This window comes from Pan paniscus, chromosome 19, assembly GCF_029289425.2.
Source record: "Pan paniscus chromosome 19, NHGRI_mPanPan1-v2.0_pri, whole genome shotgun sequence".
In the NCBI taxonomy this organism is placed as follows: Eukaryota; Metazoa; Chordata; class Mammalia; order Primates; family Hominidae; genus Pan; species Pan paniscus.
Genome location: NC_073268.2, coordinates 88,311,205 through 88,327,494, shown reverse-complemented (window position 1 = coordinate 88,327,494; position 16,290 = coordinate 88,311,205). Strand labels below are relative to the sequence as shown.

At 43.6% G+C, this 16,290-nt stretch overlaps 1 long non-coding RNA gene across 1 annotated transcript in view; it reads left to right on the top strand.

Annotated features, from left to right (window-relative positions):
• Positions 1 to 7,349, top strand: part of LOC117976599 (uncharacterized) — a 29,967-nt gene extending 22,618 nt beyond the window's left edge. Inside the window, exons 2-4 of the long non-coding RNA XR_004667337.3 lie at positions 4,535 to 4,688; positions 5,830 to 6,049; positions 7,164 to 7,349. This is a non-coding gene — a long non-coding RNA (uncharacterized LOC117976599). The remainder of the gene's footprint in view (positions 1 to 4,534; positions 4,689 to 5,829; positions 6,050 to 7,163) is intronic.
• Positions 7,350 to 16,290: the final 8,941 nt, after the last annotated feature.

Genomic DNA, 16,290 nt, shown 5'->3' with positions numbered 1-16,290 from the left:
ATATATACACACATATGCATATATATATACACATACATATATATACACACATATATATGTATATGTGTATATATATATATTTTTTTTTAAGATAGAGTCTCACTCTGCTGCCCAGGCTGGAGTGCAGTGGCGCAATCTCCACTCACTGCAAACTCCACCTCCCGGGTTCACGCCATTCTCCTGCCTCAGCCTCCCGAGTAGCTGGGACTACAGGCGCCCGCCACCATGCCAGGCTAATTTTTTTGTAATTTTAGTAGAGACGGGGTTTCACTGTATGAGCCGGGATGGTCTCGATCTCCTGACCTCGTGATCTGCCCACCTCGGCCTCCCAAAGTGCTAGGATTACAGGTGTGAGCCACCGCGCCTGGCCGACCTGTGCATATGTTAAAGTGAGTGATATAAGACTCCACTCTCAACAAGGGAACTTACAAAACTTTGTATCATACACATATACTTATATGTTTACATATGTTTATGGTGCGTCCTTGCTGTGAGGGTTCTATTTGTCTCTCTAATATAAAACTTTCCCCACCAAAAAACCATCTTATGGACCCCTCGGAGCAATGCCTGGGATGCAGCACACTTACAGTTCATCCTTTGTCTCTCTCCTTCTCCTCCTCTGGAACACAGTGGCCAGTAGGAAGATGGAGCCACAAACCCAGGAATCTGGAAACCTCATTGCTGGTATTGTGCTGAACCCCTGTCAACTCCAGTGGGGATGGCACCAGGTTGAAGAGGCTGGAGACGAGACCCAGAACCAGCAGATGAGACATGGGCTAGGGGCTTACATACAGGAAAGAGAGTCCAGTGGTGGTGGGCTGGGCAGGAGCTGCTTGCAAAGAACGTGCAGTTTATGTGACATTTTCACTTAGCACCCTTCCCCTGACAGTCTCCACCTGGCAACATTTACTGAATCCCCAAACAAAGGGCCTCTATCCCTGCATGGCCCATGTTCTGCAGGAAGGGCTGGGCATTCAGATGTTCCTCATAGATAAAAAACGAATCTCTGCATTGGCTCCTCCCAGATTCCTTAGCTTGGAACTCTGAAAACACAGTCAGGTGCATCGGCCATACAGCCTTGTTCTCAGGGTATGCTTAAGTTATTGCTATCAGGTGCATTTACCATACTGTTGGTAGAGAGGGGATATCTCAAACTAGCCACCAACTGTTCCAAGTCTCTGCAGCCCCTTTCAGTCATCACTGGGGTGTTTGGCTTTCTTCACCTCCTATTACGCCAGATGGGATAAGGGCTGCAGTGGGTGGTGGCAAAGGAAGGACTTGGAGGGGGCACTGATGAGCAAGAAGAGGGTAGACCCATGCAAAGAGGCGAATACTGATCAGCCTGGGAGTTTTGGCCTGTTCGGTTTCCGACCAGGGCCGGTTCACCCCTCCTGAGGCAACCTGGTGGCCTCGTGCTCTCAGGAGGTCACTATATTGATCATGTTGATGGTGAATTTAGTGCAGATGTCTGATCAGCCCAGAACTCCTGGACCCAAAGATCCTCTTATCTTAGGCACACGGGAATGAAATAATGTCTTTTGCAGCAACTTGGATAGAGTCGGAGGCCATTATTCTATGTGAAGTAACTCAGGAATGGAAAACCAAATATTGTACGTTCTCATTTATAAGTGGGACCTAAGCTATGAGGATGCAAAGGCATGAGTGATATCATGGACTTTGGGGATTTGGGTGGGGATAAGGTTGGGAGGGGGTTAGGGATAAAATACTGCATGTTGGGTACACTGCTTGGATGATGGGTACACTAAAATCTCAGAAATCACCACTAAAGAAGTTATCCGTGTAACCAAAAGCCACCTATATCCCCAAAACTATTGAAATAATAAAAACAAAAAGAAAGAAAAAAAAACCAAAGAGGCGAATAAACACAGCCTGGGAGAAGTGCCCTGGCTGACTGCTTCTCAATACATTTCAGAAGGATTGACTCACTAGGAATATGGAGACAAGAACCTTACTTCACCCCACCCTTCTAGAAGTTTCCCCAACTATACTTGTTTGAGACTATACATAATTTGGGCCAGGAGAGATTCAAATCATCTAGACTAGGTGTCGGCAAACTAAGGCCATGGGCTAAAACTGACTTGCTGCATATATATATAAAATTATATATATAAATATATATAACTATATATATAATTATATATATAGTTATATATATATAACTATATATATAACTATATATATAGTTATATATATATAATTATATATATAATTATATATATATAATTCTATTAGAACACAGCCATGCCCATTTGTTTCCATATTATCTATGGCTGGTTTTGCCATACAACAATAGAGCTGAGAAGTTGCAACAAAGACTGTATGATCTGCAAAGCCTAAAATATCTGCTATCTGGCCCTTCCCAGGTAAATTGTAACCACTGAAAGTCTGCTGTTTCGATTCTGGGCAAGATGCTATGGCAGAAGAGGGACCATGATGAACTACTTAGAAAAATACATAAGGCCATGTGAGCTCTTAAACAAGTTTTTTGGTTATATAATTGTAAAGTAGAAAGTAAAGAGCCACCCCTAATTCTATCACCCTCTAGTAAGAACTGTCAATATTTTGCTGTGTTTGCATGTAGCTGTTTCTATGCACATATAAAAATATAAGTATATATAATTACATAATTAAAATCCTACTGTGTTTAGTTTTGTATCTTCTATATGTTTGTGTTTTACAGTTTTTGGTGACCATTTTAAATGTCCTTGAAAATTCCTTGTTAACAGGACTTTTAATAACTTTTTAATATATGTCACAACACCGTAATATATGTCACGACACCATTTGACTTCTAGGTAGTTTTTGGTTATTCCTAATTCAAAATATTGTTTGCTATATCAAACAGCATGAACAGAAATTTTTGTCTGATTCTTTGATTATTTCCTTGAGATAGATTCCCAGAAGTGGAATTACGGGGTTAAAGGGTAAGGACAATTTTCAGGGTCTTGATAACATATTGCCAAATTGCTTTCCAGAAAGATTGTACCAATTTATGTTCCCACCAGCAATGTACGAAATTGCCACCTTACCCTACTCTCACCAGCACTGTGCACTATCATTTTAAAAAGTTACCAAATTGATAGGCAAAAATTGCATTTTGTTGTTTTGATTTGAATTTCTTTGATTACTGGTGAGGTTAAACATTTTTTTCATATGTTAAACACTTCTTCGTATGTTTATGGCCAAAGGGAATCTTAATAATGGTCTTCAAGTGTGCAAAGGGGTTATTTAGTAGATTGGGACCAGCTGTTCTCAAAAAGAAACTGGAAACATTTAAACTTCAGCAAGAAAGCAATAGGCCAAAGGTCCCTCAGTGAAAGATGGTCCTAAGAGTGGTCAAACCCTACTGAAACTTATGATGCAGCTCAGCATCTCTTTACTCAAGATGCAAGGAGAACCAAGAAAAATAGTTGTAAATTGTTGGGTGCTTATAAGTGCTAGAGATACTGCTCACGTTTACATACGTTTGCATTTAAATGCTCACAAAAGCCCTATGAGAAACATGGTGCTTAGAAGTAATTTATTATTAATTATCCAAAGTAGGATTGAAATCTTCACCCTAAAATCCTGGATTCATAACCATTTTGCTATACTGCCTCTGAGAGAACAGAAAATGAACTTTTTTGGCTCAAAGGTTTTGTAAATTCTTCATAAAATGAAGGAAATGTGAATTCATCTCCTAACTCCTCAGCATGACATCTTCTCTCCAGCACAAATCACAGCCTAGTTGTTTGCTGCATAAACCTTTTGTTGGCTGCCCTTTCCTTAGGATGAGAGCAAAACCTTCAACTTGACCCGTACCATCAGCCTGGGCTTTGCTGATTCCTGCTCTCACCTCTAGTTTGCTTCTCTTCAGCCCACCTACTGGACTAGATCCCTACGTATCTCAGGACATTTTGCAAAAGTTGTTACCTTTGCAGAAACTGTCTCCTTACCACCAGCCTCTAACCACCACATGTGTGCATGCATGCATACACACACAACAACATACATAGTTCTTTTGATATGTCTTGTATTTTTCCTTCAAAGAAATAATGTGTGATTTTTCGATGAATGCCTGTCTCTCCCACTGGGACCATCAGCTTAGAAAAGAAATGATGTGGATGTGCTCACCAAGTTATTTGCAGAGCTTAGCAGAGTGGGATAGAAGGGGTATGGAACAAATATTTATTGACTGAATAGATGAATGAGTGAGTGAATTAATATAAGCTCCCTGCTGCTATACCTGGGCTGTGCATGTTCTCAGTATTACATCCAACCTGGTCCTGGTTTTTCCCTCTGCCTATCCTATCCCTCTATTTACCCCTAACCAAACAGATTTCCTAACCTCTTCAGTCCATCCGATTGTCAGCTCATTTGGAAGTTCATGGAGGGTAGGAACTGCCTCTCATTTCTTCAGTGGCTGTCTCAGCATCTAGCAAGGGGCCATAGACTTAATCAGTGCCCAGCATTATCATTGAATGAATTCATTTGGACAACTGGTGGCTATCAACCTGCCTCCTTCTTTTCGCAGACCCATGCAGGAGACCTCTCCAGGTACACATATTTCCTGCTGCTGAATGGCTTAGACTGGGATTTGCAAGGAACTACGAAGTCCAAGACCTTTGCCTTTCTTTTAGAAGAAGGCACCAGCTGGTTCTCCAATGTTGAAGGTCTTCTCCAGAGATGTGAGTTCATTGTAGGACACGTCCCAGCATTTAAACATAGCTCTGACCCTTTGTCCAGGGCAAGATAATCAGATGGTCAGTGCAGAGGACTCCCCATGATACCAATTCTGGCAGTGGTTGGGCAGGGTTTGCTCTTGTGATCAGACACAGGGTGAACCTGGGCAGGGATTTTTGGGTGTTTTTATTTAAGGATATCCCAAACCCTTTGAGCAGTGTCTGGCACATAGCAGATACTCAAAATTGGGTGGAAGGATCTATATATTCCTGGGCCACAGCGGCATGCAGAAGGAGTGAAAAAACAAGAAGGAAGACAAGGAAGACATTGTTTTGGCTGCTGACATTTCCTGAAAGATCTGAGGATTCCCCTTCACTTCAGGCGTGGGACCCAGATGGCTGAGTGATGGGTGGGCAGCCCTTTTTCTCCAGCTCTGCTTGCCTCATTCCCAGCCCTCTATCCTGAGCTCCAGGGAAGGCCCTCATGCAATTTAGCATCAGAGCTCTAATTAGATGACTTTCTTACCCTGGGCACATGTCTGGACCTTCTGGGCCACTGGTGGAGGAATAGAGGAAGAAACCCCAGCCCCTCTGGTGTGTGGTAGTCTGGGCCCCTTCAACATGGCCGCTTCCATATCCCAACCCCAAGCGCACCTGATCACCATATCCCTGTTACTCCCATGGAATGACTGTGATGGTACCTGGGTCAACACATACATTTGGGCATCTACATAGCGCCATATTATTTTCCATTTATAACTTATCTATTTTGTGATCCATCTAAGCACCCGTTAATCACTCATTCATCACAAGGCCTCTGAGACTATACTACATTTTAATTATGTTTCTAGGGAGGAAGGATGATACAGACCTGAATGAGACACCTCTGTAGCATTTGGGGCTTCCCTGTACCCATCCTCATTCACTGTCCATGTCAGGGAAGCAGGGAGTGTGGTGTGGAACAGGGACTAGGGCCAGACAGCTCTGGATTGGAATATGGGTCTGCCACCTGCTCTGTGACTCTGCAGCTTAAAGAGGTTAAAGGACATTGAAACATAGAGTTGATAATAATACCTACCTCATGATGTTGTAGAGAAACACAGAGAAAGCCCTCAATGAAGTTAATGGTTGCTATTTTTATTTACAGACCTTAAGGTGTGGGGAGATTACAACTTGCTCAAGGTCTCATAGCTAGAAGATGTCAGAGTGATAACTCAAACCATGTCACATGACTCTAAGCCCAAAGCGGCCTCTAGAAGGTTGTTTGATCTTCTGATGGAAGCACAAATCACCATTCCAACATGAAAGATGGAGAAACTTAAGTCTAGAAAGATTTAAAGGACTTGTCAAAGGCAATGAAACAAGTGGTATGTGAACTTAGGTCTCCTGGCTCCCAGTCCAATGTTCTTCGAATATAAGTTTGGCAGTGGTCTACCCAGCTAGTATGCAGAGTGTGCAGCCACTCTTCATGGGAAGTTCTGGGAGGGGTTTCAACAAGCACACTCACTCCTGCTGGTTGTGACCAGCAGGACAATTGCTGAGCCACATTCTGAGCACCTGCAGGCGGAGGTGGGATCTTATAGAAATCTAGGGCATAAGGGAGACAGGGAAATTAGACCCTGGCTACTTTAACATACTCACTTTACAGATGAGGAAACTGAGGCCCAGAGAGGATAAATGACTTGCTCAAGGTTAGCCAGTTGGTCAATGGCAAAGATTAAACCAGAACCCAGATCTCCTCTCTCCAGCCAGAGTCTTCAAGCAAAGTCCCTAGGAGGTCAAGCCAACTCTTGCTGCTGCTGCCAATCTAAGGACAGATGTGGCCACTTTCTCCAAAGGATCTCAGAAAGCTAACTTTATGGCGTTCTACAGAAGTCCTATCTTTCCTTCAGAGGAACCCCATTCATTTGCAAGATGGAAGGCTATTTTTAGCATTGACTTTTATTTTCTCCTAAGTGACTTCCTCTCTCATGTACCATTTGGCCTTCACAGTGGCTGAAAAGACAGTTCCTAGGAAAATCTAGAACATTTAAGCTTATGTGTGTTGCAGTTCTCCTTAGTGAGTGGAAGGGCAGAAGCCCATAGTGGGTGGTGTTTCGACTGGGAGGAGGGAGACGCTGCAGCCAGCCAGGGAGTGAGGTCTAGGTATGTTCCTGTCAAGTGGGATTTGTTCCATTGCAAGTGAGAAAAAAGCTAAACTTAAACTAGACTTTAAAAAAAGAAATCTATTGGCTCATTTAAGAACTACCGCAACTCCTTCAGGCACAGCTTGATCCAGAGATCTAAATCATGTTGAATCATTTAAACTACTTTATTTCCCTCCATCTGTGGTGGAGACTTTTGGGGTTCATTCTTCAGTAGTTCTTACCTTCTGCGCCACATTGGACAGCCATATTTCCCTGCCCCTTTGAGTTTAGGTGAGTCACACGACAACTTCTAACCAATAAAATGAGTGTATTATGTCTCTATTTCCTACTTCAGGAACTCTGAAAGCCACATGTTGAGATGGCCCCATTACAGGATGGAGAGCACCTGAACCCCCAAGTTATGGACAAGAAGAAGACAGTTGCCTTGGAAAATCATCTGACCCACATTGGACTTTACGTGAGGGGGAAATAAACCTTTATTATGTTAAGCTACACAATAATAAATAACAACAATAATTGTGTTTATTTGTTACCTCAGCTTAGCATGGCCTTCCTGACACAACATCTCTGGGTTTTGCTTTTCTCGGCATTGGTTTAATTCTCAAGCAGGTTCTCCCTCCGGGCTCCTGGGCTCACAGCCCCATGTCCAGCAGAATAAGCCACCTCTCTAGCCATGTGCCCATTCATGAACCAATCCCTGCAGCCTGAGGGATGTGCTGACTGGCCAGGTATGAGTCAGGTGCCCTCCAGGGCAAGACTGATACTGGGTCTTCCAGAGAAAAATGGGGACAATGGTATCAGAAGAAAGGTGAACATCAAAACCAAGATGTCCACACAGGTCTGGTGAGTCCCCACCTCAATGATAGTCCCCCTGCACCACCATGGATGAAGGTTGTCCTGGCAGCTAAAACCCAGGCTCTGGAAGTCCATGCTTCCTGGTCCTCAATCACTTACTATAGGTACCACCTTGAGCACATAGGTGAAACTCTTTAAGACTCAGTTTTCTCACCTGTAAATAGTAATAATAATGGCGCCTAGTTTATCAGGTTTTGCAATGACCTGAGCAAGGCTAGCTGGCTCTTGAGGGCAGCAGTTGAGCAGGAAGGGGAACTCTACGTGGATTGCTGTGAACCCCAGGAATGAAAGCCTAGGACACACCAAGGTGCCTCTGATGATCACAATTACTACCCTTCCTGAACACGGAGGTATTTTAAAAACAAATCTTCCTTCTGTAGACCTTTGAGCCCAGGGGAGCACAGAAGTTTGCAGGTTTTCAGCTCGTGCTTCTCTTCTCCAAGCCTGTCTTTTGCACTTAAGGTAACTGCAAAGCAAGATAAGGTACTAAAGTGAGCACTCTTGCAGGGTATTATTTATGGGCAGCAAATGGGAGAGAGACTATTTCCCCTTCCAGGGGGCTCAGGGTCTCTGGTATAAAAATGTAGGACTGGGGTGGTGAGAGTTCAGAGGGTGGGAATGGTGATTGGCTTCTGAATTTGCAGGCACAGCCAGATGGTTCTGATGTCGACATTACCCTTCCCAGGCTCACTGCCATCACTTGTGGGGAAACGCCAACTTGTGTGCATTTTGAGTGTGTCTTTGCAAACATCCTGCAATCACATAAATAACTGGGCTTCATCCGCCCTTCGCCTCCCATTTTGTACCCACATTTCCCATAGCATTCCACTTCTCCACATTGTCCCACTGTGGAATTAAAATGCTCCTTTCCAGAGCAGCAATTAGAGAGATTATTTGACCGGACCAAGACTAGGGACTGGTACTTCTTCCAAAAAGACCGGGTGTTTATTATGTACCAGGCACAGGGCTTAGAACTTTGAATGTTTTATCTGACTTAATTCTTGGAAAATTTCAGTGAGGTGGATATCAGTTTCTTCTCCATCTTCTGCCGGCAAGGAAGCGGAGACAAAGAGAATTTATAGACGGGAGCCTGAAGCTAGCAAAGAGTTGAGACAGGGCTTCAATTCAGGCGACTAGAGTCCAGAGCCCCTGTGTGTAATCCCAAAGCTCTGTCTCCTACATCCATTCAGAGTGGCTTGGTTACTCTGTTGTGCAAAAGACAAGACAGAATTTGGGAATCCTCTGAAACTCCCAAATTACGGTGCTCCTGTAATCATCTCCCATGAAACTATCCCTAACATTTTGTGGTGAGGAGAATGTGAGCTTTGGCTTCCCAGACCTGGATAAGAAATCCCCTAGGTGTTTTTGTTTTTGTTTTTGTTTTTTGAGTAATTGTGAGACCTGCACAGGTCCTCTGATCTTCCTTATCTTGACTTCTCCTTGGAAACCAGGTGATATGGTTTGGATCTGTGTCCCTGCCCAAATCACATGTTAAATTGTAATCCCCATTGTTGGAGGTGGGGCCTGGTGGGAGGTAATTGGATCGTGGGGGTGGAGTTCTCATGAATGGTTTAGCACCATGCCCGTGGTGCTGTTCTCGTGATACTGAGTGAGTTTTTGTATGATCTGGTTGTTTAAAAATGTGTAGCACCTCCCTCCTCGCTCTGTCTTCCTCCTGCTCTGGCCGTATCAAATGTTTGCTCCCCCTTTGCTTTCCACCATAATCATAAGTTTCCTGAGGCCACCCCTGAAGCCAAGCAGATACCAGCATCATGCTTCCTGCACTGCCTGTCGAACTGTGAGCCAATTAAACCTCTTCTCTTTATAAATTACCCAGTATCAGGTATTTCCTTATAGCAATGTGGGAACAGACTAATACACCAGGCATGGCCATCCCTGATAGGGATCTGGTCAGGCTTAAGTGACAGCAACATGGGTTGCTCAGAGCCCAGCCCACACTTTCCCCTCCTTCCTCTGCTTTTGGGCTGAGTGGCAGTGGCAGTGCCAGGGCTGAACACACTCTAGACATCATTGAATCCCGTCATTAGACCTGAACTCCCTGGGGCATTGCCACCTGGATCTCGTTTCTCTCCCTCTTCCTCCCTTATTTCTTTTCTCTTTGTCATTATCATCATGGTCGAGTGCCCTCTTTGAACACCCTTCCTGACGCTGCCAGTATTTGCCAGGGTTTAGAAGGACCTAGATGAGCTGCAGCTCCCTGCCGCCTACCTCCTGTAGGTGTGCTGGGCACACACCCCTAATCTCTCCATCCTCCAATCATGGTGTTTCTCAGCTGTCCTAGAACAGCATTGCTTAAACTTTCATGTGTATAAAATCCCCTGGAAACCTTGTAAAAATGTAGATTCCAGTCCTGGCTCTGGGGTGGGGCTTGAGAGACTCCACCTCTAATGAGTTTCCAGGTGATGCCAATACTCCTGGTCCACAGAGCGCCTGTTGAGCAGCAATGCCCTGGAATATTCTCTCCCATGCTATCTGACACATCTCTCAGGAAAGAGATTCTACAGCTGCTCCACAGTAGTCATTGTGTCTAGAGATTCTTTTGGTCCAATAGACCACTTTAAAAGGGAAATACAGGCCCAGTGTGGTGGCTCCCGCCTGTAATCCCAGCACTTTGGGAGGCCGAGGCTGGTGTATCACCTGAAAGTCAGGAGTTTGAGACCGGCCTGGCCAACATGGTGAAACCCCGTCTCTACTAAAAGTATGAAAAGTTAGTAGGGCATGGTGGCAGGTGCCTGTAATCCCAGCTACTGGGGAGGCTGAGGCAGGAGAATCACTTGAACCCAGGAGGCAGAGGTTGCAGTGAGCTGGGATTGTGCCATTGCACTCCAGCCTGGACAACAGGAGTGAAACTTTGTCTCAAAAAATAAACAAATAAAAATAGGCCAGATGTGGTGGCTCACACCTGTAATCTCAACACTTTGGGAGGCCGAGGCAGGTGATCACCTGAGTTCAGGAGTTCGAGACCAGCTTGGCTAACATGGTGAAACCCCATTTCTACTAAAAATACAAAACAAAAACAAAAACAAAAACAAATTTGCCAGGTGTGGTGGCCCATGCCTGTAATCCCCTACATGGGAGGCTGAGGCAGGAGAATTGCTTGAATCCAGGAGGCAGATGTTGCAGTGAGTGGAGATCGTGCCAGTGCACTCCAGCTTGGGCAACAAGAGCAAAACTCCATCTCTAAATAAATAAATAAAAATAAAAGGGAAATACAAACATGCTTGCGGTGCAGACTTCGAGGCAGGGAGGCCCACATTGCATCTTATTTACCAATTACAACATATATGCTTTGGGGTCAGTGGTTCTAACAGTGTGGTCCCTGGGAGCCACCTGAGTATCCCCTGAGAGCTTGCTGAAAATGTAAACTCTGTGACCCACCTTTAGACTCACTGAATCAGCCACTCTGCAGTTGTGTCCAGAAATCTATGTTTCATGAGCCTTCCAGGTGTTTGAGAACCACTCCTTGGATAATTCTTAACATAAGGGGTCTCAGTTCTGGTGACATGTAAGGGTCACTTGGGGTGAATTTTTAAAACATAGACCAATTATATCAGAATCTCTGGAGTGTAGAGAATGGGCATCCAAAAACAAAAACAACTTTTTTGCAGCCCAGTTTGAGAGCTACTGGCTTCACCTCTCAGACGCTATTTAGCCATATCTGAATGGAGATGCTAATTCCTAATGCCAGTGCAGTAGAAGGGAAGACACAGGGGTTAGCAGATGAGAAGCACCTGCCAGGGAGAACATTCCAATAAGAAATAACTTCTGTGAACCTGGCCCCAACTCCATTCAGATGGAGACTTGCTTTTTTCAAAGAGGGCACTTGACTCTGACATTAATAATGACAGAGAGAAAAGAAATGAGGGAAGGAGAGGAAGAGGAACAAACAAGATTGGGTTTGTGGCAATGCCCCAGAGACCCGTGATCTCCGTTGTTAGCCTACACATAGAGGGAGAGGTATTGTATCTCTTGATCTCTGCCATCTCTGCTTCACCTTCTATTGGGAAGTGGCTGTTGGTTTTCAACTATAAAGTTCCCTTGAGTGTTGAGATTCCTAATCTAATGTTTACAAGGCATCTCAAGAAAAAACAGAAAACTATTAGATCACCTTTCTAGCCCTGGACCACCTACCAAGAACCCATCCTCTGCTCTGATGTTTTTGCTTTTTTATTTTTGCTGGATGCATGAGCGTGCAGGGCTAGAGCTTCAGCTTCCTTCCTTCTTTCCTCCTCTTTGTCTCATGTCCACACTCTGCTCTGGAGGAGCCACACATATCAGGTGTGTGATTCATTCCAAGCTGTCATTTTCAGCAGTGCATTGGCCAGGTCCAGATTTTCTTTCTTCCTTCTATATCCTCCCCTCGCGGTGGGGATGATGATCGAGGTAATGAAAACCCTCCACAGCCCTCTCTCTTTTCCCCAGCTCTCCTCTCCACCACTCAATAGGAGCTTTGTCTTCGCAAAGAGCAAACCTGAAACCCATCCGGCCCCAGCAATTGTTGTCTGCCGGCTCCTGTGCTATTTGGATCCTGACTCTGTTAGAGATCTTGTAATTTAAACTTCAACCTGCTTATTAGAAATTTGAAAGAAATTATCTAATAATATTTAAAATCTCAGGAAAAGCAGACAAAGACTCTTCTCTCCCATCCCCCTTCCTGTGCTTGTCTTGCACCCCTCCTTTTGGGTCACTCTGAGACCCAGGCTCCCTACATGGTGCTGGGAATTGATTCATCTTAAACAAATGTCATGAATCGCTCACCTGTTTCCAGGGTTCTAAGGGCGAGATGTGGCTGGCTGGAGTCCTTTTATTTTGGGGGAGGAACTGAAAGTGCAGCTCTGGTTTTTCTGTCCCCTTGGGTTTTCAGCTGAGAATTTCAGCAGTCTCATCTTCTAGATGCTTGGAACTGTTTATTCTGTGTGGTCAAAATTGAATTATTACTCTGACTAGTGTTGCTGCAAAAACAATGAGCTTTCATCTTCCCACTTGCCCATTTCCTACTCCCTGACTCTTTGGAGAGCTGGCCTTTGTGAACCCGTGTGTGTGTGTGTGTGTGTGTGTGTGTGTGTGTGTGTGTGTGTGTGTGTTTAGCAGGGAGTGGATTGAGGGAGCTGCTATTCTTTGTTCATTTCCCCTTGAGATGATAATTCAAATATTGTCGTTCCAGGAATGGGCTTGATCCTGCCCTCCTCACTCTGAGTCAGAAGGTACTTGTGCTGCCTTGAACAAGGAAGGGTAGCTTTACTATTATGGGAAGAGTCAAAAGGTCTAGGTCACTATGGCTCTGCCCAGGCTTGCTGTGCGGCCTTGAGAGCATGGCTTCCACCCTCTGGGTTTATGTTCTTTCTTTTTATGGTAAAGGGAATTTGGCCACTACAGCCCATTCCGTCTCCAAAAGCCTGCATTTCCACACTAGTGAGCATCTCCAGAGTGGTGAACAACTTGCGTTTCCAGAGTCAGTGCCTAGACCCCTTGGCCCTTCTTCCCCAAATCTCAGATCCACCTTCCCAAGCTCTTCCATTCAGCTTCGTCTCTTACATCAGGAGTAGAGGGGAGATCTAGCGATGGCAATGGGTTTGGATGTATGAAGGATAGTTAGTTCTCTAGGCAGGTGGATCTCCAAGAACGGGGCAGGACCAGTGGGATTTGCATCACTGGGGAACTTGTTGTAAATGCAAACTCTTGGGTGAATAAGACATCTCGGGGATGGGTCCCAAGAGTCCGGGTTTTAACAAGCCCTTTAGGTGACTCTAATGGATGTTCAAGTCTAAAGCTCACTGTTTTGGCCTCAATTGGAAGAGGTCAGCAAGAGAATATAGACACAGCCTGCATCCTTTTTGGTCCATTACATACTGGATCCTTTGTTCTCCCATGGACAGGAGCAGGGCCATGTCCTTCTGGAGAAGCCTGACATTCTCTACATGGGCCCAGGCTCTCTAAATGTCTTTTTTTTTTCCTGGAAAAGTTGACTTCTTCCCCCTCTGAGTGTGGCAGCCAGATTGTTTGGATTTGGGAAAATGGCTAAAAGTGGGAATACAAGAAAATAGATCAAATGAAGAAAATGTAGTTTTCACTTGGGCCACACATTCAACATCAAGTGACAACTTAGTGGTAATCGTCATTATTATTCCTCTAACATGTATTATCTGAGAAACCACAAGGCATAGCTGAACTGCAAGGCAAGTAGGTGCAGAAGAAGACATGCCATCTGATCCACAGTTCAATGGTGGGGCAACCTGACTCTGTTTCTGGTAGTGAGATGACATATGCCAGGAAGTTCCTTTCCTTTACTCAAAGCTAAAAGCTTCTCTCCCAGGAACTGAGCTTCTAAGCAGCTGACTGTTAGGTCCTTAATAAATTTAAAAAACTATTTATTAAATATTTACCTGCATGTGTCTCAGTACTGAAAATTTCTAAAAAACAAATAGTCTTTCAAAGCTAATCAGTTTTCTGTATTATCCAGAAACCATGCTCCCACCCAGATATTTATCTCACTCATTTGAACACTGTAGTCCACAGAAAATTCTACACATGAGTGTTTATAGCAGCTTTATTCATAATTATCCAAAACTAGAAGCAACAATGATGTGTTTCAATAGCTAAATGGGTCAGGACACTTTGATGCATACATATGATGGAATACTATTCAGTGACACAAAGGCATGAGCTATCAAGTCATGCAAAAACATGGATGAATCTTAAATACATATTGCTAAGTGAGAGGAACTGGTCTGAACGGGTACATGCTGTGTGATTCTATTTATATGATATTCTGGAAAAGGCAAAAATATAGACAGCAAAAAAAACAGCGGTTTCCAGAGGTTCTGGAGGGAAGGAGTTGAATAGGTGTTGTGCAGGGGATTTTTTAAGGGCAATGGAATTATTCTGTTTGATTCCGTAATGGTGGATACAGGACACTATGCGTTTGTCAAAACCAATAGAACTTTATGGCACATTGAGAATCTTAATGCATGCAATTTAACAAATTGTTTAGGAGATTGGGAGATCACAGAGTGGAATGAAGAATGTGACAAAATAATCTAGATATATTATAGTTGTATGAAGCAAGCTAACTGAAGGGGTTGGTGGGAAAAGGTGCTGATCTAAGCAACTTTGAAATGAGGGGGGTAAGACTAAATGCAAAGGAAACGCCCGCAAGCACTCTACTGTAGCTGATAAGGTTGTTTTCCATGGGGGTATGGGTCAACAATTCTGATACTGCTATCCACGTAGACTGCAATTGAACAATCCTGTAAATGGTTGGTGAATGGTGGGAAGCTTGTTTTTCACTGTGGGAGTGGGACTTTAAAGCTCAGCAATGGGGGGAGTCTAGGATGATCTATGTGGTAATGGATTAGAGTTGGAAAAATATCAGTATAAGTTTATGTTTAGCTTAATAGAGATACAGATGATTACATATAGAAATATTTGTAAATACATGTGTGTGGAGAGACATGGACTAGTATATGCACATACCTTTCCTTGCTTTGTCAGCTGGAAGGGCTTAGAATTAACCACACCCTAGTCACAATGAGCACACTGAGAGCCCAGATCTTGTTTTCTAGTACTATTCTGCAGTAAGAAGAACTAGAGCTCCTTGAAGAAATAGCTGATTCTAGAGGTAGGGCAGGACATATCCAAGATATGCCTGGAACATCAGTAGAGCCAGAAAGTAAGGAAATGCTCAAAATACAAGCAAACAAAATTACAAAAACTAACAGACACAATGATGGGGATGGGTCAAAGGAACACTGGCACCAACGGAAGGAACTCCCAATGGCCAAAGCTGGATCAATTTGAATAAGAAAATAAAGTTAACTAGATTATAACCCAAAGTATAAAACAAATACCCATGAGTCCATACTGCTATAAAGAAATGATTGGATCAATAAATAAATGAGAGCTAGTAGACAAATCTCCCATACAGAAGAATTCAAAATAATTTAGGTAGATACTCTGCCCACAAGGAAGCAGGATCTAGTAACATCCTTTCAGAGAGTACAGTATGGAAATGCTGGAAATCAAGTAATGTTCAGTGGAGAAAGCAAGAAACACCAGTTCAGCCAGGTGATCAAGGTCAGTATCAGCAGTGATGTCATGTTTTATCTGCACCATTGATACAAGATGATAAGAGTGGCACTTTACCTCTGAGATCTTCTCTCCCAAAATTCATTACACCTGTCTAATCAGAAAGACATCAGACACATCCAAATTGAGGGACATTGTACAAAAGACTTGACCAGTACTCCTCAAAACTGTCAAGGAAGGTCATGAAAAACAAGTGTGAAAACTGTCACAGCCAACAAGAGCCTAAGCAGACATGACAGGTAAATGTAACGTGGTATCCTGGATGGGATGGGATCCTGGAATAGAAAAAGGACATTAAGAAAAAAACTAAGGGACTCTGAATAATGTATGAACTTTCTTTAATAATAATGTATCAATGTTGGTTTCATTAATTATGACAAATATACCATATTCATGTAAGATATTGACAACAGGGGAACTAGGTGTCGGATATATGGGAATTCTCTGTACCAAATTCACAACTTTGCTATAAATCTAAAATCATGCTAAACTTCAAAGTT